The following is a 23593-nucleotide window of genomic DNA, read 5'->3' on the forward strand; positions in this document are numbered from 1 at the left end:
TATATATATGTGTGTGTGTGTGTGTGTGTGTGTGTGTGTGTGTATTTTTTTTCTTGAAGAGTGGGAGTTCCTGTTGACTTCTAATTTTCTAGGGTGATTTTGATCTTATTACGTTGTTATGTCATCATTTAGTATTTCCCATATATGTGTCCTGTTACCCCAAAACGATGTTGCTTCGGCGCGATTAGATGTTAAAAATGATTCTTGAGATCAACCTTGTGTTTTATTGAGAATATAAACGGGACGAATAAAAAAAATATATCACATTTCTGTTCATTTCAAATTTACAATTCCTTTTCGGGGTCTGGTTCACCTCGACAAAATACCGTTCTGGTGCAATGGGTATTGACTTTAGACTGTGCCGTAGCGTCCAAACACTATATTATTATAGCCATTCATTGGTTTGGTGCTAGGCGCTAGGCAAACTACTTCAGTATTTCAATCGCTGTACCCTTGTAACCTTTGAGATAAGCTAATGTTGAAGTTTTCAAGCATCAAATTGTAGACTGATTATTTGGCTCTGGTATATTTGCGGTCCCAAAAATTATTATATTTATATTCGCAGTCTTAAACTGGTTTGGCTTACACCCATTATTGTTACACTCCTACCACACGTCATAAATTACAACGGGTGTTTATTTTTTTACGAGAGGAGTGAACCTGAGACTAGAGGTTTCGGCGGGTTTCGTAAAAAAAAAAAAAAAAAAAAAAAAAAAAAAAGCAATACCAGGGGGGTATTACTTTTTTTTTTTACGAAACCCGAAGAAACCCGAAGAAACCTGACAAAGTTACGGGAAGTAGGTAGCGGTGGGTAGTGAATCAGGGACTCAGGGAAGTGTACACCAGTGGGGAGTGAACCTGGAACTATAGGAGAAGGAGGGTGTTTCTTTTTTACGAAACCGCCGAAACACGACGAAATCCGACAATATCCGACAAAGTTATGGGAAGTAGGCAACAGTGGGGAGTGGACCTCAAGGAATTTACCCAATGGAAACCGTACGGTGCTCTTATTGGCTAACCAACCAGCGGCCTCGATGAGAAAAATATCCGCCATTTTGATGTTGGCTGGGAATCGCGTTACTATAGTAAACAAGCGCTGATCGGCCGTTCATGAAAACAAGTTGCTGCTCGCTCGTTTAACTCAAAATTATTCAAAACGATCTCTCTAAAATGATATAAATGTGACATCTTAAGGTTTTCTTCACGGTCAAAACCACACAACATTCTATTAATGATTACGTCCGAGGCAAAAAGGAATATTGACAGGTCGACCGAGAGTTGAACTCGTGAGACGACAAACATCAATGCGAAGTGTAGCGAGAGTCAAGCTATTGTTTGTCTTGTCCTATTCTATATAGAGAAAAGGATAAATAGTATAGCCTCGTGTGTGAGTGGTTGCGTGTCATAGTCTTGTTTTAAAATTGTTTCTGTTGTTTATGTGTGTAGTGATGACTCTCTCACACTCAATTTCAATGCCGAAAGAGGAATTCCCGCACACAAGAAAGGGGAATTGGGGTGGTATTTGGCATACATATTGTATAGTATCTAGTTCTAAATAGATAACTGATTAGAATTATATTATGATATATAAACACAATGCCAAATACAATTCCGAAGTTTCCTTATTTCAAATGAAGTAAAGCTCCAAAACCTAATGGTAGTGATTGTAGTACTGAGTGTTAGTGAGGTGATGTGGTGTTGGTGGTGGTTGTAGTTGTAGTAGTAATAGTGATGATGTTATGGTGGTGGTGATGATTGTAGTTGTAGTAGTAGTGGTAGTGATGATGATGTGGTGCATGGTGGTTGTAGTAGTAGTGGTAATGGTAATGATATGGTGGTGGTGGTTGTAGTAGTAGTGGTCGTGATGATGATGTGGTGGTGGTGTTTGTAGTAGTAGTGGTAATGATGCGGCTATGTGGTCTAGTAGTATGACACTCGCTTCCGGATCGGAAGGTCCTGGGTTCGAGCCTCGCGCTCGCGCATAGTTGAGTCCTTGGAAAAGGCTCTTTACTCACATTCTCTCACCTTACTCAGGTGTAAAATGAGTACCCGGCCGTTAACAGAGTTGTCTTTGTCCGAAAAATTGTAATATCGCCTAACAGGCGTCATGTCCCGTCCTACATGTTAAACGTTGACCAGGGACCCCTTGTAAAGCGCTTTGAGCACATTTAGTAGATATTGCACTATATAAAGCTCAATTTAAAAAAAAAATATTTCAATGATGATGATATGGTGGTGGTGGTTGCAGTAGTAGTAGTGGTAGTGATGATAATGTGGTGGTGGTTGTAGTTGTAGTAGTAGTGATAGTGATGATGATGTGGTGGTGGTTGTAGTAGTAGTAGTGGTAGTGATGATGATGTGGTTGTGATGGTTGTAGTAGTAGTTGTAATGGTGATGATATGGTGGTAGTGGTGGTTGCAGTAGTAGTGGTAGTGATGACGATGTGGTTGTGGTGGTTGTAGTGGTAGTGGTAATGGTAATGATATGGTGGTAGTGGTGGTTGTAGTAGTAGTGGTAATGGTAATGATATGGTGGTGGTTGTAGTAGTAGTGGTCGTGATGACGATGTGGTTGTGGTGGTTGTAGTAGTAGTGGTAGTGATGCTATTGTGGTGGTGGTTGTAGTAGTTGAGGTAGTGATGTGGTGGTGGTTGTAGTAGTAGTGGTGGTGGTGGTTGTGGTAGTAGTGGTAATGATGATGATATGGTGGTGGTGGTTGCAGTAGTAGTGGTAGTGATGACGATGTGGTTGTGGTGGTTGTAGTAGTGGTAGTGATGATGATGTGCTGGTGGTGGTGTAGTAGTAGTGGTAGTGATAATGATGTGGGGCTGGTGGTTGTAGTAGTAGTGTTAGTGATGATATTGTGGTGGTGGTTGTAGTAGTAGATGATGTGGTGGTTGGAAAACACATTACAGGTTATTATAATACATGATTACACACATTCTCTAACTTCATTTTTTGACAGCTTCGTTGTGCCATAAATATACGCAACAGTTCTGAAACATTTTATTGTGGATTTTGATATTGTTTGTTGTTTTTCTTGTGTCGTTATGTTGACATAGATACCGAATGAATGGTAATAACTACATTCTCAGCCAACGACAAAATGGCGCTGAATGCTTTCATTGGTGGACACTTTTTAGGCTTCGTACGTATTCTCATTCGTTTAATTCTATGGTGGACCTAGGACTACATGACCTAGGACGATGGGTTTCGGCGGATTTCGTAAAAAGCAATACCAGGGGGGTACCAGCGAAACGCTCCTAAACCCGACGAAATCGACAAAGTTATGGGAAGTAGGCATCATCATCATCATCATCATCATCATCATCATCATCATCATCATCATCATCAAATCATATCATTATTATATATTATATATTATTATATATATTATATTATTATTATTATTATTATTATTATTATTATTATTATTATTATTATTATTATTATTATTATTATTATTATTATATATATTATTATTATTATATATTATTATTATTATTATTATTATTATTTATTATTATTATTATTATTATTATTATTATTATTATTATTAATTATTATTATTTTATTATTATATTATTATTATTATTATTATTATTATTATTATTATTATTATTATTATTATATATTATTATTATTATTATTATTATTATTATTATTATTTATTATTATTATATTATTATTATTATTATTATTATTATTATTATTATTATTATTATTATTATTATTATTATTAATTATTTATTATTATTATTATTATTATTATTATTATATTAGTAGTATAGTAGTAGTAGTAGTAGTAGTAGTATTTTAGTTATTATTATTATTATTATTATTATTATTATTATTATTATTATTATTATTATTATTAGTAGTAGTAGTAGTAGTAGTAGTAGTAGTAGTAGTAGTAGTAGCATTATCATTGTGCTGAAGCTCTGGACAACTGACCGTTCGATCCCTGGTACAACTTCAGGCTAAAGGGGGGGGGGGGGGGGGGGGGGGCTCCCATTCGCTCGTGATTGGCAGCGAGGACAGCACATCTGTTGTGAACATCGGTAACTGCCTCAACTTTAACGGCCATTTAATGCTCATCACTTGAAACTGTGGTGATTTGAACAAGAACAAAGACGTTTGCACCAAATACGACATCCTTGCCGTTACACAGACCAACTACAACGGCTCTTTCCCTAAGAGCTGCGACCGTATCACCGCAGACCCTGTGCCCCCAGTGACTCTTTCACAGGGGGAAGTTATAAACTACATCATGTACAAAAGCTTCCTAGGATCTAGAATAGAATATACTAGAGTCCGAGGCCACCAATGCAATCTTTTCATAATTGCTATTTATATGCCTCATACAGAGGGGAAACAGAAACATTTCCCAGCAGATACTCTCTCAGAACTTGGTCATCTACTAAAGTGAATTCACATGACTCTATGCTTCTTCTTGGTGAGTTGAACTGTAAACTTACAAGAAATGTTAGGAAGCTCACCGGTAGATGGAGCGGTCAATCTAAAAAAAAAAAATCATGAAGCTGAGAACCATTTATATTTATATTTTTAGGAACAAATAAAAGCTTGCAGTTGTATCAACTTTCTTCCAACAGCAAGGGGTTAAAACCACCTCGATTTACTTAGGCAAAGACCCTGTCTACAAACAATTGCAAATTGATTACATTCCCATATCCTCATATAGGCAACTTCAATCACAAAATGCAAAACAAGATTGGGATGTCAATAACTCGCTGGGGAAGACGCTACTGTACTTTAAACATGAAAGTGAAAAGCACCAATGACTCCGAGCCATTTGATATATCCAAAGGTATTCTTCAGAGAGATATATATCCCCCAGAGGAGTTTATTGCGAACTAATGCAAACATATTGCTCACATGACATGCCTGGCGTCCGTATTGCTGTTGATTCTCCTCCTCTTGAGAACACAATCAGAGGCCTTGAATTTGCTAACGACGTTGCTCTCCTTGACTACAATTACGAGACAATGCAAAAAAGCCCAACAAATGCTTACAAAAATTAAAATCAGTCATGGGTCTAGAAAAAAATGCTGCAATGAAAATATCAATTCCTAAGACCAACACAGACTGCGTCTTAAAAACAAAAGAGGAAATCGCTAATATGAGATTCAAACACGTATTGATCGCTGTTCACATTACGATGGTATGATGGTGGGAAGACTATAAGATCTCCTTTAACTTTATGCTCTCTTGTGGGTAAAGAAAGCTGTTAAGTATAAAAAAGGAAGGCGAAGGAAGGACGGCACCCGCATGGGCAACTCGAAGGCAGTCGACTGGAAAATGTGCATTCCTTCCCTCATCTTGACAGCTTTTTCCAAAGCGATGGAGATGTTACAGTTGACGTAAAACATAGAACTAATGTAGCCCAGTCTGCGACTTCCAATACGTATGGTGAGACACTCGCCTACCAACATCGATGAAAATCAGACTCTACCAATCAGCCGTATGTGCCTCCTTTACGCATGCCCGTGAAGCATGGGACCTAAAGGAAACTATCCGCAAAACAATCAACGGCTTCAATAGCATTTTCTAAATATAATCACCAAGGGTGAACCCATGAACTTGTAACGGACCCTCCTTTTGACCTCATGCGAAAGCGACGCTTAAGCTTTGGGCACATCCTTCGCTGAACGACTGGGCCCGTTTTCATGAACGCGGAATAGCGTCTGACTATAGTCAAGGACTTGAAAAAAAATTCGGATTTCGTGTGAGCTGACCAAGCAAGTCCCAGACTTAAATCACGGCACCTTAGGACTAAGTTTGGCCAAGTCTTAGTCATTGTGCTGAGGCCGGACTTCAAGCTTAGACTGAGACTAGTTACTAGGATACATCATGTCGACAAGATAGAAGCAATTTTTAGATTGAGAGCGCTTCGATTTGGAAGTGAAATACGTCGGTTACGATTGACAGAGTGTCTGTTGCTATTGACACTGACATTTAAAAAACTGTAATTACACACTGTAAGTTAACGCCCCCCACCCCCCCCCCCCCCAAAAAAAAAAAAAATTAAAAAAAAAATTAAAAAAAAAAAAAAAATATAATAATAACAAACCGAATCTAATCGTCTCGCGAGTTTCGAATGAACGAAGGCTCAAGTGGAAGGGCTCGCTTCAAAGAACGAAAAACAACCCCCCCCCCCCCCCAAAAAAAAAAAAAAAAAAAAAAAATAAAAAATAAAAAAAAAGATAGAAGCAATTTTTAGATTGAGAGCGCTTCGATTTGGAAGTGAAATACGTCGGTTACGATTGACAGAGTGCCTGTTGCTATTGACACTGACATTTAAAAAACTGTAATTACACACTTTTGTAAGTTAACGCCCCCCACCCCCCAAAAACAAAAAAAAAAAAAAAAAAAAAGAAAAACAAAAAAAAAAAAAAAAAAAAAAAAAAAAAAACAAAAAAAAAAATTATAATAATAACAAACCGAATCTAATCGTCTCGCGAGTTTCGAATGAACGAAGGCTCAAGTGGAAGGGCTCGCTTCAAAGAACGAAAAACAAACCCCCCCCCCCCCCCCCAAAAAAAAAAAAAAAAAAAAAAAAAGATAGAAGCAATTTTTAGATTGAGAGCGCTTCGATTTGGAAGTGAAATACGTCGGTTACGATTGACAGAGTGCCTGTTGCTATTGACACTGACATTTAAAAAACTGTAATTACACACTTTTGTAAGTTAACGCCCCCCCCCCCCCCCCCCAAAAAAAAAAAAAAAATAAAAAATAAAAAAAAAACAAAAACAAAATTATAATAATAACAAACCGAATCTAATCGTCTCGCGAGTTTCGAATGAACGAAGGCTCAAGTGGAAGGGCTCGCTTCAAAGAACGAAAAACAAACCCCCCCCCCCCACAAAAAAAAAAAAAAAAAACAAACAAAAAAACTCTCTTTCGTATTTTCTTTCCTTTTTTCCCTCTCTCCTTCTTTCTACATTATTTCTTTCTCTATCTCCATCTCCTCCCCTCTCTCTTTCTTTCTTTCTTTTCTATCCTCCCCATTCTCTCTCTTTTTATTCCTTTCTTTATACCCCTCTCTCCTCTCCTCTCCCCTTTCCCCTTCTATCTCTCCCTCCCCCTATTATATTTTGTTTTTAAATCTTAAAATTAATTATATTAAACGAAGGATTGTACTAAGGAGATAAATAAACCGTGGGATAAACGAACGGAAAACTAAAGAAATACGGTAAACGGCAATGACGATAGAAGAATGTCCTAAAATGGGGGTCTTATTGTCGATGGCGGACACGTGCAGTGAAGTTACGGGGTTTGGTAAGGGGTAGAATGGGATGGGTATATCTTTCTATTGATACACCTATGGTCGACAGCCAATATCACGTGATTTAATGCATTTGCAAAGGTAAGTTCAAATATGAAACGGAACGAAATATTATCTATACCGGTTGTGTTGCTAATTTCCTCTTTGGAAATCTTTTGCGTTGAAACTACGAAGACTGGTATCTTACCCGCCATCGTGTATCAGAGAGTTTGATGTTACCAGCACAAAATAGCCATATAAGTCACCGTCCTTATAACGCCCACTTCAAGGCAAGAGCCTAGCTAGTCAATTAGAGACTAAAAAACGTTCATGAAATCCGATTTTTGTAAGTCACTTGCCCCGCTTAGGCTTAAGACTAGCAAGTCATTTACTGGACTAGTAAATCACTATTCGCTCACACGAAACTGGGAGAGAGAGAGAGAGAGAGAGAGAGAGAGAGAGAGAGAGAGAGAGAGAGAGAGAGAGAGAGAGAGAGAGAGAGAGAACTCCCTTTTCATGAATACTGAAAACAAAAGCCTCTCTGAACTTGATCGCTTGGCCAAACGCAAAAGACCCTGGGCAAAATTAATTGAGGATCTAAACCGTTAATCGTAACAATTATCTCTTTAACATCGTGTAGGGGCCCTATTGTCATAGTATTGTTATTACTAAAGGTTTTAAAATTACATTTTGGCTAAAACTGATTATGAACTTGATTTACTGGTTGTGTTTCACATTCATACGCTTATAAAATGGTAGTTTGTTTAAGATGCAAATGAACTAGATGTTTACTATCAATATATCTTTAAAATTATTTGAGTATTTGTCAGACTCAACTCAACCGGACCGTGTTAAATGTGGTGTACCATGAAAAGATTTCAAGGGGTTGGGGCATATTATAGGAAAACGGATTATCCAACATTGTAGGCTTGAACGACGTTAAGAGAATCTGGTATTTTTTTATTTTTTGTTTGTTTTTTTTTCATTTTTGCCAGAAAACTTTTGGTTAAATTTATCGAATCCTCGAATTTTCTGAAATTCTTAAACTCGGGACTTTTTGGAGACTTCAATCTAATTGATCTATATTTAAAGTTTTAAGATATGTGGGCTAAGTGTTATGTCTGAAATCTGCAGAACTCAATGAAGGAACCTATTTAAACCAAAATCATTATAAGGCGGTAGGCCTAGGTAAAGCGGAATCAATGATCTTCCCGATACACTGAAACACTACAATACTTCAAGGGGCATCACTAAAAATAATATTTGTTGCCAACCAGTGTCATTTCCAGGGTTGCCAGTTTGGCATTTTAAATGCCAGATTCCAAAAATCTGGCATTTTTGAAAACCGTTTGGCATTAGATGCTAGATGATTAATTTTTTTTCCTTTGGATTGAGCATTATGTCATGATTTTTCTTTTCTGTAAGGTTTTAACCTATATTTATACTTCAAAATCATATAGGCATTTTGTTCCGTGGTATGTAGTGGTATACGACTGCATCCTTCAGATAGTTCCTGATTAGTAACAACAAATAGCCACAGTGAACTTCAAGTGATCAATCACTAAAATAATGAATTTGCAACGAATTGAATCCAACTTGTCCAGGTATGCCAGTCTCCGGATTATGAAGTAATTGCACTTTGAAATTCATAATCTGCTCAGATTTGAAAATCCTGTGTTGGCATAGAAAAATCATTTGGCATTTGGCATTTTCATTTGGCATTTTCTTTTCTTGTATATTATACTTCAAATGACACCTTTTCTCAACCGTGTGTATGTTTAGCACTCCACTTAGTATTCAGTAGTAAAAAATACCCCAACAGGAATTTAGTATATATTCAAAAAAAAGAAAGAGTACAAGAAAACATGCAAGCCACAGGAATGATAGTAAATTGTCTATCAAATGACTAGTTTTCTAGTGGGGTGGGATCACAGACTTTGGCATTTTTTGGAGTGTTTTGCATTTTTGAGTCTCCTTGGCATTTTGTTGAAAAATAATCTGGCAACCCTGGTCATTTCATGATTTCATGGTTGCAACTCTAGATATATCTTTTGATCATTAGATCTGAGTCGAATAAAGATATTGTCTGAATATGAAATACCAATTACAAGTGTCAGGTTTGTATGTTTTGTCATTTGACGGATTTTCAACTCTAAGTCTAAGATGTTCTGACCAGGTTAGTTCTTTTACTTTTAAACTCTTTCTGCTGGCTTGAATGTGAGTGTGAGAATCGAGAAGTATTTCTCCCTTTAAAGTAGGTACCTACTTTGAAAAAAATAATAATTCAAATTGGATTGAGCTCAATGAAACCTATATTATTATTAAGTGCTTTTCAACACGATTCTTATGATACCAAAATTGTGAAAATCACGTGCTGTTAATTTTAAAAAATTGTTAAAATTAAAACAGCCACCTATTATATATCTACAGTTAACATTAACAGTTATTACAGATTGTATACCAACATGTTCGCCTTATCGAGGACAATATATTTAGATTAATAAAGCGGAAGATACACAATTCAAAATTCATTATTAATAGTTTGAGGCAAATGTTACATAATTAAAAAATCAGCTAAGACATAAGAGGAGAAACATTATTTGCTTTATACTTTTGGATTTATTCCCAATAATCTCACTGAAACTGAAACAATTGCAAATAATTCCCCTTATTGATTTAATACATAGAATAAAGGGGTTTGATACAAAATTTAAATGTTGCGTAATGACATAATGGGTTTATTTTTACCTCTGGCGCTGGTAATTTGATTGCATTATAAATAAAATGGCAGAATGAAAAAGTTCAAATAAATTGAAAAGGATTCACACAAAGACTTCTCACCATAATTATTAAGACCTCTAGAATGTGAATCCAAATTATAACAAATATATCTAAACATATGGGAAAGAAACATGATGACTTGATGGCAAAATGAATTAAAATTAAGGCAATTGGTATTTTTATAATATCGATATTATTGATATTTGATTCTACGTAGAAAAGAAATATACGAACATTTAAAATCAAAGCTATAAAATGCCATAACAAAGTTGGAAAGTATGTATTCAAAATAAAAACATAGTAAAGAATAGTACTGAAAATATTATGGGCTAAATAAAAAAATAAAATAAAATAAATATACTCTAAATTAAGAGACATCGATATGCATATCAATATTGTTGGGCAGCCATGATGAGAAGATAATGAAAACTTGGTATTTCGGCGCAGAATTAAAAAGTGTCTGTGCATAGATATAGAGTCCTGAAATTTGGCATGAATAAAGTTAAGATGTTGTATTTAAGAAACACACGCTTTTTAATAAAAAAATAAACGCATTACAAAATTGCCAAATTTTAACTTTATGTAACTCCTGATTGGCACCACTTAAAAGGAAATTGAAAGACGAAAATAATGACACCAAAATATCTGTGATATTCCTGTTTATAATGAGTTATGCATCTTTAATTGAACCCCCCTAAATGTGAACAGCAATTTCCAGTCACAACTTTCTTATACGCGAGTTGGGTCACGATTTGACTCCCACTGCTGCTGCTCACTAAACTGCCTAACAGAAAGTAGTTTAGTTTAAAGGCTGAAAAATGATATTCTATTTGCCTTTGTTATTTACTGACGTGACCTGAAACTGTTGCAGTTCATTTAGATTTCAAAATGGCCTAAAATGGCTGCTAAGATTTGATTAAGGATTTTGCTGAAATGAATTATCTGTGGAGTTTCATGGATGCGGTATACAGCTTTGGCGTGAATCAAATTTTATTAAAAAGTTAAGATGTTAAATCATGTGCCGTCACTGAAATTTTGATTTCTAATTTTTAAATTATCCAAAGCTAAATTATACCCTATTTTTTACCCCAATCTAAAGAAATAATAAATTGGCATTGATTTAAAAATAAACAACACCAAACGATAGAGTAATTCCTCCTGAAGAAAATAAGACATATCCATCCATCAACAAAACATCTATGGAACTTTTTCTGAAACCCTTCACTAAATAGTCCAAATAGTCGAGTCACAGCCACAAGGCCATTAATCGGCTCATTGCTGGAGTGCCAAATGGTCGTTTACCAGAGTACCTATTAAAAGGATGTTCGCCAAGTTCGAGAAATTTTTTCCTTCACTTTTAAAGAGAAATATTGGCTGAGATATTATTGTAAAATAGATAGATACTTGTATTCATCATACCATATTGAATCATATATCAGGAATAGTAATATAGGTAGATGGTAGTAGTACTATTGTGAATAGTGATTTCCTCTATTCGCAGTGGTACTGCGATTAGTAGATAGCCTTAGTTTTTGTTATTCGCCGTAGTAAATAGTAGATATCGATCATTTTTCTGTTATTTGCAGTACTACTTCAAATACTTTGTTTTGGTTTGTTCTAAATTTGCAGTAGTAGCCTGCAAGCCTAGATCTTTAATGTATAGAGGATTTGGCGCAAAATATAAATAAACTACATTATTATATTATTATTACTGATTATTATTATTATTATTATTATTATTATTATTATTATTATTATTATTATTATTATTATTATTAATATTATTATTATTATTATTATTATTATTATTATTATTATTATTATTATTGTTTAAAAAGTTATTATTATTACTATTTTTATTTTGTGTTTCATTCATAATGACGATGTGTCTATTATTGTGTAGTGATGGTGGTTGTGATTGTAATGGTGGTGGTAATGATGATGATGTAGGTCTAGCGGCTCTTCTCTTTATCCATAGTATTTTGTCCATGCCCGACGTCTTTATCCGGAAGACGGCAGAGGATGGCAGTGCCGTGTCGTCAGAGTCAGTCTCCGATGTGGTTTAGCCCTAATGGTTCTGTTGCTTCTTTACTCCCATGTCAGCTTCGGTTGGTCTTTGTCTTGAGATTGGTTCACTACTGGCATTATTGTTGCATGATGTTGTTGTTTCGGTAGGGGCAATTTGTTTTTGACACTGCTCCAAAGTGATTTATTTTAACACCTCTCACACAATCTATTTTTTAAAAAGCAGTTTTAATAGGTGGTTGTGAATTTGCAGGATGGTGTCTGGTTCAATTGCCGATGCACACCTCAATAGGTTATTTGCGACAGCCACCTCTGGCTCGGCAAAAATTATATCAAAAGATTCACTGGAGCATAGGCCACAGAGTGGAATATAAATCCAATGGAGATATAAATGTTTAAAAAAAAACACTTCACACAAACAGCAAGAGCACAGTTACACACGTCTGCCTTCTAGCCTTGCTACATATATCTTTTATTGTTCAATATATGGGCGCTAGCATTATTTATTGTACTTAAAATATTCATGATTCTATACTTATAACGCTCATGCAGTTGACTATTTTACTATAATATTATTAGGCTTGTTTAGCCGTTTGTACAATTTGAACCTGTTTATTATTTCTGGCTTTAAACTAACCTTGAAACAAACATTATCCTTATCATAAAATTATGGTGGCACAACTAGTAAATATAATATATACGTATTTCTACAAAAGTACCACTGGCTGAGGGCACACAATTCCCTCAGACAGGCCAAGGAAGTTTAACACTGAGAAATCTGACGCTATTTATATATTTATCATATCAAACAAGATTTCAATCCCTTCGTAATAATAATATATGCTGGAATATGAATAGGAATTCCAGCCTGGCATCATTGCATCAGCCCAGCACCCAGCATTAAGTACCATAGAGATGGTCAGATAAGATCTTCGAAAATACAAGACCAAAAAAAAAGCAAACAACAAACAAATACAGGTGCTATTTTTAAGTGCTCCATGATGTTATCAAACAGAAATCTGTAAATAGGAACATTAATACTTATAACACAGACTAACATTGATTGTCAAATATAAGTGGGACTGGAACTTATTTTTTTTTCTTATTCATTACTTAGTTTATTGTGAAGGGTATATTTTTAGACAGCTATATGAGCCATTAATTATTGCTGTTTATTATTATCATTTATTATATAACCGGGAAAACAAACCTCTATTTATATTAAATTAAAGTAATAGGGCGATTCTATGGGTGTAGAAGCAGCCTGCCTATGTAAAACTCTTGAATGGTCAGAGCATTATCACTTAATTCTTTTATTATATAAAATTTAATCTCCACCAGGCATTGCGTTGGTGAAACAAGGACATCCTGATAGCTCAAAGAGACTGGTATCAATTACGGTTACAGCCGTGTTTTTATTCTGACTTCCCAGTCCACTCAGAAGTGATTGGGTGGCTGACCTTAGTAATCATTGGGGAGATGAATCTGTTATATCTAGTGGAAAGTACTTTGTGATATCATTCCGTCCTTTCGAAAGGGTAGCAAACAAATTGCTAGTTTCTCTTTACAGCAACCTGGATGTACTCATAGTTAAAGCGGTTAGATTCAAAGTTGATTGATGAGGATGATGGGATAGTGAAGTTGATAAGACCACACGCAAATAACATCAAAATAAAAGTCCTGATCCCAATGTCTCGGGTGCACCTTCATAAAAATGTAGAAAGGCACCAAAACATGTTTTATGAGATACCGGAGACATCTTTTATGTCAGATTCATCATGCTTTGTTGACAAAGAGGAACTCAAAAATCTTCATCTTTGTAAATTAAATTGAAGTGTGTATTTCTTCTTGGTATTGTTATTATATCACACAGTTTACAGGTTTTGTTTTAAGAGGTGATGATTTGAATTTCACGTTTAAAACTGAAACTCTCCCTTTATTCTTTTGAATCAGTTATTTTATGAGAGTTTAAAGGTTAGATTAAATACTAATGAAAAAGTCTTATTCCCAAGATTTTTAAAGAACATATTGCTGATAAATGAATTTCAAAGTATTTGGTCACAATGAATAAAGAAGGGCATTTAGTCATTCTTTGTATGACAGAGCTGTCTGGGTGGGGATCCTGACCTCCCATAGCGGGCAGGGAGGTACATACTGTGTCTTCTATCCCCTTATATCTGTTTTCCAACATGCTTTCTATCTTTGTCTTGGAATGAAATTACTTGGTTTTTTCCTGGCCCTAGTCGGAGTCCTGGCTGGGAGGGAAGCAGTCAAATGCATAGTTATTGTTTTGGGAGATGATATTTTTTTCCTTGTAAATCATCTCTCTGTTATGTATTATTGTGTGTTATTTTAAATGTATAATGTAAGTATTTGAGTGTGTTCCTCTTTGTTGGATTTTGTGCTTGTGTCCGGATAAGACTTATAGGTGATCTCAAACTAAGTACATTGGTGGTATGCTCTTGGAATCTACATCTGATCCCTATTTGTTCCCAGTTCCCCTATGTCTTACTTTCTCTTGAGTGCTTTAATTGTAATTCTAGAACTTTTTACTATCCCATTTTCTTCCTTTTTACTGGCGCTGATATAACCTTAATGTGTTGCAAGCGCCGTAAAACCCTTAAAAACAAACAAACAAAATAAAATAGAGCTGTGAAATGAAGGCCTTTTTTTCTCGAACAAGCAGAGTAGACGTAGCGGCAAGGGAGACAATTATATTTTTAAAAAATCGTGTTTTCTACTTTACTAATCACCTCCCTTAACAGTAAAAATAACCCCCAATCGGAAAACAAAATTAAAACAACCCACCCCCCCCCCTTCCCTCAGTGAATAAAACCAGAACAACAAAATAAAAAATACCAACACCCTCCGCCCCCCCCCCCCCTGCCCCCCCCCCCCCCCCCCAACATAAAAACAAAACCCGCAGCGTCTGAGTACAAAACACCAGTTCTGCCTGCCAGATCAGTCGTAGCAACACACAAAACATTAAATTTATAGAACGATTGAAATAATATATAGAATGTGAAGAAAACTAAACTGGCGGTCTAAAAACAATAATTGTGGCTAAATATCGTCAACTTTATGAATATTATAAAACCTTTTAGTCTCAATTTCAGTTCAAAAAATTTGGTGAGTAGCACACACACCAAAATCAACAACTGTAATTTATGTACTTTACAGCTATGTTTCATTTTCTCTTGTCTACGTAATATAACTGTAATTTGATGAAACGTTTTGTTTTTTAGATACTGGAAAAAGTGTACGGTTATGAAATTGAAATAACACCTTTTCCTTTTGCGAAGAAAAATTATTCTCAATTTTATTGATACTTTTTAAATTATGACATCATAACCAGTTATCGACTTTTGATGTAAAATTCGCTCTATATTTGAAAACACCAGCGGTATATGGAATCTTATGTTATGATCTACAGTGAAGAACGCCCCCCCCCCCCCCCCCCCTCCTTGTGTTATGTGCTTAATTATACATTTAAATACCCCTCAAGAGTGCAGAAAGTTTAACATGTCATTTCCCTCAGTTAATTCAAATTCGGTAGGGATGATCTCAGACAAATGAAGCTGTGCAATCGGTGACGCAACAGATGTTAGGACAATTATTAGGCTGTGTCAACCCCCCCCCCCCCCCCCCCCTGAGTTGATTATTTTATAGAATGGTGGTATTCACACACAGAAAAAGAATCAGAACATGAATGAGTCGTAGTCGAAGTTCGTTTATTATCAACATTATTATTTTTATTACAGCTGAAAATGAAGTTTTCACCCTTTCTCTGATTCAATGACAAAAACATAACTTAACTCTTTTCTTTGTCAGATTTTATCTTTTGTCTAATCCTAATCAAATAAGTTATTTCCCATGTCATACAAATGGTAAGTTTGTATGTTTTTTTTTTGGTTTTTTTTTTTTGGGGGGGGGGGGGGGGGTTTGTTAATAAAAGTTTGAAAACGAAATGTTCCTTAATTTCCTTAGACAACGTATATATTAGTTTTTGATAATTCTGGTGATGAGAGATTGGATATATTATAGATTTGGCCTTTCCGACTGTGTCTGTAGTCATGCCTTTGAATACTGTCTGTAATGTGAAATCTCCTTTCATGCATGACCACTTTACGGTTGGGTTGTCAGTTAGTTGTCAGTGTACCTTTTTCATTCTTGCATTTTCACAAGGGATGATCTCTCCGCTCTTTCTCAATTTGTCTCCTTCACTTAGTAATATTAGCCGCCGCATATTATGTTAGGTCATTCAATTCGTTCAAAAGTCTTCAGTTGAGGATATTGATAGATATTTTTTTTCAAAACTTAATAACATTTAAAATTGCATGAGTTAAAAACCCGACTCTTTATATAAGTAATAATCGTATCTTAATATTTGACAAATTGGAATTTTTGTATCATTAAGGCTCCGAAACCACTGGACCAGTTGTTAACACATTTGGCACGTGTTTACAATTGGCACGAAGATGGTTTGCGTTTATTATGAGATGATTAGCCATCGTGAGGATAAACGAGTGAAAATATTGGGAACGGCTGATTTATAAGTCCCGTTTTATTACAACTTTCTTTTCAAAAGCACATGCTCAAATATTCCTGAAAAGAAAGCTTAGAATATCAGCTAAATATCGTACCATTTATGTTTCCACATAATCGCCATCACGAGCAATACAGAGCTGCCAACCTTGAACTAATCAGATGGGGCTAGATCTAGACTATATGCAGGGTGCTGTAGGGTCGGAAGTTTGAACCGGATTAATGTTTCTTGGCTTTGACGACTAGTTGTGTTGTCGCGCATTGTCATGCTGCAATATCGAATCTCTACCATCTCGAATCCGTGCGAGTCCATTTTTGAGGGCTCGTAGAAACATATTGTTCTGAGTTCATTTTTTGTTCTTGTTTAAGAAATTCAATGTGATCTATGCCTTCCATGTCCCAGAAAATGGTAAACAAGACCTTTCTCGCAGAGACAATGACTTTGAATTTCCTTGGAGTTGTAGAAGATTTATGCCTGTACTCCATTGGCTGCACTGCCCGGGTCGTAGTGGTGGGCCCAAGATTCATCACCAGTCACAATTTTCTGCATTAAAGTCTCCCTTTCCTTGTAATATCGTTTCAAATTGTTGGGTTCAAATGTCTTCTCTCTAAGCTTTCATTTCTGAACTTATCGTGTAGAGACTTTACTGTAACCCAAGAGAGATGCCATGACTTTGTGTACTCGTTCTTTTGCAATCCCAACTTCGTCAGTGATATCATTTTGTTTTAACTGCTTTGTAATTAATCGTATCGGATGCAGAAAGTGGCCTACTTGGTCGTTTGCGATCAGACACTTTTATCTCTGTTAGGACATGTCCCTTGAAAATTCTAACCTACTTTCAAACTGCGTCATCAGCAATACACATATCACCATAAACGGCCTTCATTCGTCAATGGAAGTTTGATGCGCAACATCCTTCTACTGTTAGAAATTCAGTAACAGAGCGCTGTTTGATGAGAAGTTCATAATATGTCGCCATTTTTTCAAACGCGTTGTCTTAGAAAGTTTCTGACGTCACTCAATTTTTAGCACAAATGACATCCCATGAATTAGTTGTTGCACATGAGTGTAGAAGTATGGTTTGAGATTGCGTGTGTGAAGTTTATTGATTGCACCTAAAATATGTTTGGATTTATTGGCAAACGGTACTTATATATCAGCCTGCCCTCGTATATAGGATATTAAATCAGAAAATATCTCTACGTTCTCTTACGGAGTCAAAATATACATTGTCTATTAAGACAATAGAGATTGAGTTCACTCAAAACTTGAATCTTCGTCACGTTGATTGAACGGGTACCGTTAATTTACGGACAGTTATGTTTGTTTGAATTATATTGCTCACTTAAGGATGCCATGGGAGAAAAAATACACCAATGTCGCCTTATTTTCGAAACAGCACGTCAGCTCTTTGTCGTGCGCAAGGTAGTACTGACAGACGATAACATCGCTCGGGTAAATATGTGATTCGCAAAAAAAAAACAAAAAAAAGAAAAAAAAAACAAAAAAAAACAAAACAAAACAAAAAAATAAACCCAAAAAAACCCAAAAAACAAAACAAAAAACAGGCTGTACAGAGTTCAGGATTTTGTGAAAAATATTAACCTTTCATCGACTTTTGCAATGAGAATTGGAATACAGTACTCGCTGGATTCTAGCACGCCGAATTCCAGCACGCTCTGCAATTCGACTCCCTGTAGCTGGGCGACCGAATGTATTGGTTATCTCTCCTGAGCATCGGACACGCTCGGATTCTATTGCGCTTTTTTGGGCTTCTCCCGAGAGCGTTATAGAATCCAGCTAGGACTTCACCAAAAAGTGTCGGCACGATTAGTGCCCAAACAATGGGAGTATAACCTTAACGTTATGCGAAGCCTTTCACTTTCGGACTCTTTTTTTGACTCATCAGAAGGATGCAATCGATGACAAATGGGACCTCGAGGAAATAGTTGAGGAGCTGATGGTATTTGAACAGCGATCTGGTGGGCCTTTTCTAGCAGATGATCAAACATCAGTGCATCTCAAAACACCAGAGACAAAATGTAACAACGCACACATGCACGCACGCACGCACGCACACACACACACACACACACACACACACACACACACACACACACACACACACACACACACACGCTCACACCCCCCCCCCCCTCGAAAAAAACCCCCCCCCCCCCCCCCCCCCCCCTTCGTCGTTTTTAAACCCTCGTAGTATGTATGTACTGCTTAATTATTATCCGGCGTTTTTCAGAAAATTTCAAAACCATGTTATCTGCATGCAGTTTTTCAGATTTTCTGAATTTGCAGGATAACAAGTATCTTTAATTGTAACTTAAGTCAGATTTTTAATAAGTGGCGCGTTTCCTTTTTTTTTTTCCTCGTCCTTATCAGGTATATTTTATCTATATACTTCTCTCTACACTCTATACTCTACTCATACTCTTGCTACACAGCTGCATAAATATCTGACTGAATACTTACTGAACTCATACTACTACTACTACTACTACTACTACTACTACTACTAACTACTACTACTACTACTATACTACTACTACTACTACTAACTACTACTACTACTACACTACTATACAATACTACTCTACTACTACACTACTACGACTACTACTACTACTACTACTACTACTACTACTACTACTACTACTACTACTACTACTACTACTACTACTACTACTACTACTACTTCATGACAGCGGTTTAAAGTATTTTTTAAAATAGATCGTAAAGTAAAAAAACAAACAAACTTTTTTTATGGCATCAATGCGGTTTAAAATCTATATTCAGTTAACCCTATTCCTATCCCAATTCTCATATTCTTACATACCATGGAGTTTACACCTACTCCATGAGAAAAAAAAATGTGGGTTCCTATTCATCTCAGGAATGTTACACCCCAACGTTAATATAGTAAAATGTGAAAAAAACCCCAAAAACGACATTAGTACTATTACACTATCTACTCACTATGTACTATAGTACACTAAACACTATTACTACTACTACTACTACTACTACTACTACTACTACTACTACTACTACTACTACTACTACTACTATACTACTACTACATCTACTACTACTACTACTACTACTACTACTACTACTACTACTACTAGTACTACTACCACTCCTACTACTACTACTACTACTACTACTACTACTACTACTGCTAATGCTGCTGCTACTGCTACTACTACTACTACTACTACTACTACTACTACTGCTAATGCTGCTGCTACTGCTACTACTACTACTACTACTACTACTACTACTACTACTACTACTACTACTACTACTACTACTACTACTACTACTACTACTACTACTACTACGATTAGTGCCCGAACAATGGAAGTATAACTGTAACGTTATGCGAACAGTAGCTACTACTACTACTACTACTACTACTACTACTACTACTACTACTACTACTACTACTACTACTACTACTAATCTCCACTGTAATTGTTTGCTTTTCTCTTTCGTTCGGGGGGGTGGGGGGGGGGGGGGGGGGGGGTTATAAAGTGTAGCGGAGCTCATACCTAATTGGCGGTCCACTATATTATGTATGTATTATTAGCTGAAACAACTGTAGTCAGGAGATTATTTACAATGCATTCAAGCATGTCATTAATCAGGATGGGTCCTTAAGTTCTCCGAAATTCAGCCCTGATAATTGACATAAACTTAAACATGACGCCACCTATATGATTGTAGTTGCGTTTTGAAAACCGGAGGAGAATAAATCAGCCGATCTTTGTTTCAGATAATTGTTTGTCTTTAAAATAAATGATAGGTCCCTTATATTGAATGTTGTGATAAACACGTTGATCCAGGGACAGTGAACAGCAACCTATCAGTGTGTAGGCGATGATACAAACCCCACACTCAAGCAGTTGTTCTATGCTTTTGGTCTATCCCAAGTCGTACCGTGTTATACTTGGTGTTGTTGTGTAGCGCTTTGGGTCATTCGACACTTGACACAGCCGTTCCGAGTCGTCAAACAAGATCTTCGCTATGTTTTATTATGGTCGCTTTTTTGCGCTTGGCTGAATTGCTTGAATTGTTTCTTGATTCGCTGAGGATGATGTGCAGATTGTTTACATCCATTTGTTTTACTTTTGGTTATTTATTCACCATTGTTGAATATTCATTAAAGGAAGTAATCTATTTGAAAAAATAATAAACAAATTATTCAGGTAATTATAAATAGATCCTCGAATATTCTTGACATTAAAAATTAGGTACTACCGCAAACTCGGGGACCCAAAAATTTCCCCAATAATTTCTGGCCAAATTTTTTATATTTTTTACGCAAATTCGGGGTCCCAAAAAATTGCTGGCCAAATCTTTTTTATTTTTTACGCAAACTCGGGGACCCCCAAATAATTTCTGGCCAAATTATTTTTTGGCCAAAATTTTTATTTTTTTAATTAATTTTTTTTTAGATCTAATATCTTTTAAAATATAAAATCTAGATCCAAATTATTTTTTGGCCAAAATTTTTATTTTTTTAATTAATTTTATTTTAGATCTAATATCTTTTAAAATATAAAATTTAGATCGCTTCGAGATCTAAATATATCTATTTCTAGATTCATAGTAGATAATTAGATCTGGACTGGATTTTGTTTTGTTTTGTTGGTTTTTTTTTTTCATATACTAGTAGTAAACAGTATTTATAACTCACCCTATACTGGATACCACTGCGAAAGATGGAGAATAATATGTCGAAGGGCTTCTTGGTGAGTCTTCCCGTATAGCTCCCTCCACATAAATTCATCCAAATGAGATTCCAGTTGACTACTGTGGACACCCAGCATAGATTTGAACCTGCGTTTGCAGTTCTTCCAATAGCACTCAATAGTGTTGGTGCATGCGCCTGTCTGGGGGTCAACAAAGTTAGCTGTGTGGTTCACCACCAGGTGTTGATATGGAGGTTGGACTGGGAGGTTGGCTATCCCGTTGTATGCAGCCCAGCCGTCACTGTGTATAGTGGAACCAGGGGCGATGTGCTCCTGAATAAGTGGCAACAGTCTAGCCGCTGATCTGTCGTTATCCACGACCACTAAAAATCCCTGTCCCGTCTCCCTACACACACCACCAAACACCCACCGTTGCTCAGCAACTCGGCCCACGTTTTTTTTCTTTTGGCCACTAGACTTTCGTCGATCTCGACTGTGAGGCCTGGACCACCTATTTGGTACGGGTTGTTCAAAAGCCACCACGAACAAATGTCTCGAAAAAAACCATACCACTGTAAAACAGAATTTTCACTCACTCCAGTGAGCCCTGTACTGTTTAGAATCGGCTCCTTGAAAGCCCACAAAAGGAGCAGCTCAACAATTTTCCTCAGAGGAAGACACTGATGTTCAAAGAACGATCCTCTCCTTAAGGGAACTTTGACACTCTTGTGGGTAGGGCAACGCCAGTACCTGTTGTCACTTGTGGCACTTTTCTTTATAAGAGTGGTGACTCGGTTGCAAGTCGCACAATTTGGTGGATTTCTTGTTAATAACCCGTTAGTCTGGAGAAAGAGAATAGCGTCTTCTTCTGTCCTCGCATGAGCATATAATAATTGTAACGCCATTACGAGAATCGAAATGCCGCGGCGCGAAAAACACAAACACACCAGACAAAAAAAAAAAAAAAAAAAAAAAAACGGCAAAAAACCCCACGTGAAATCCAAATGATTGAACACGTCAAAAAATGTTTTACTGGTTTTAATACCCATTTTCAAATATACGTTTATTTGTTCAAAAACGGGTTCAAAAACGTATAAAAACATTAGACATTAAATTCGCATATAATACATATTATATTCATGTACATACATAATAATAATAAAACACATAATTTTGTAGAAAATGCTGGTCACGAAAAAAAGAAAATGCCAATCTGGCATACAACGATGAGAATCGAAATGCCGCGGCGTGAAAAACACAAACACACCAGACAAAAAAAAACGGCAAAGAACCCCACGTGAAATCCAAATGATTGAACACGTCAAAATGTTTTACTGTTTTTATTACCCATTTTCAAATATACGTTTATTTGTTCAAAAACGGGTTCAAAACGTATAAAACATTATACATTAAATTCACACATAATAATAAAACAACATAAAAAAAATGCCAGTCTGGCATACAACGATAAGAATCTGGCATACAACAATAAGCAACATCCGGTGTCATCATTCCAGGCGGCAGACCGTATCTAGGGTAAACTAAGCAAGAGAGACTCGGGTCCCCGAGTTTGCGGTAGTACCAAAAATTACACGGTCTTATCAGCGAGACTTATTCCTACAAGAGTAAAATGAAAAAAAAAGAAGATATTTCTTGCATATGGCTTCAATTCATGACAATAGCTGATTCTGAGTTTGATTCAGGTTATCACTAATCAGCCATTTATGTTTATTGTTTATTGGCAGTTATGCTTGTAAATAAAGAATGATGTATGAAAAAAAAATACAACCCCCCAAAAAAAACAACAAAAAGACAAAAACAAAAAGAAACAAAACACAAACAGAAAACAAAACAAAAACAATGCAAGACTCTGTATAGATAGTATGCAGATGACGTCACTCAGGCCTTTGTTATTGTTTTTGCCATCCGCGTTTGTGAGTTGTTCTCACTAAACTGTATTAACCAGACTATAAAAGTTCATGGTTACACAGAGTTTGTGTGTTGGTCCGTTATACTTCCGGATGGCAATGTTGTGAACTCTTTGGCCAAGCGCATTCTATCTATAGATAGTATGAAGTTGACGTCAATCGAGTCTTTGTTATTGTTTTTTTGCCATCCACGTTTATGAGTAATTCTCACTAAACTGTATAGATAGTATGCAGATGACGTCACTCACGCCTTTGTTATTGTTTTTGCCATCCGCGTTTGTGAGTTGTTCTCACTAAACTGTATTAACCAGACTATAAAAG

At 36.1% G+C, this 23593-nt stretch overlaps 1 protein-coding gene across 3 annotated transcripts in view; it reads left to right on the forward strand.

Moving 5' to 3' along the window:
* The first annotated feature begins 9398 nt into the window (after positions 1-9398).
* The window catches only part of LOC144975002 (uncharacterized), a 39918-nt gene continuing 25723 nt past the window's right edge, over positions 9399-23593 (forward strand). For 2 of the 3 annotated variants that reach the window (XM_078918641.1, XM_078918644.1), the window contains exon 1: positions 9399-9459. The gene's annotated coding sequence lies outside the window, so the exon portion shown is untranslated. Of the gene's footprint in view, positions 9460-20607; positions 20859-23593 lie in introns of those variants that run through there. The other variant, XM_078918642.1, reaches the window with a different exon arrangement.

This window comes from Berghia stephanieae, chromosome 6, assembly GCF_034508935.2.
Source record: "Berghia stephanieae isolate SIO BIC M18660-M18661 chromosome 6, UCSD_Bste_1.3, whole genome shotgun sequence".
Lineage (NCBI taxonomy): Eukaryota > Metazoa > Mollusca > Gastropoda > Nudibranchia > Aeolidiidae > Berghia > Berghia stephanieae.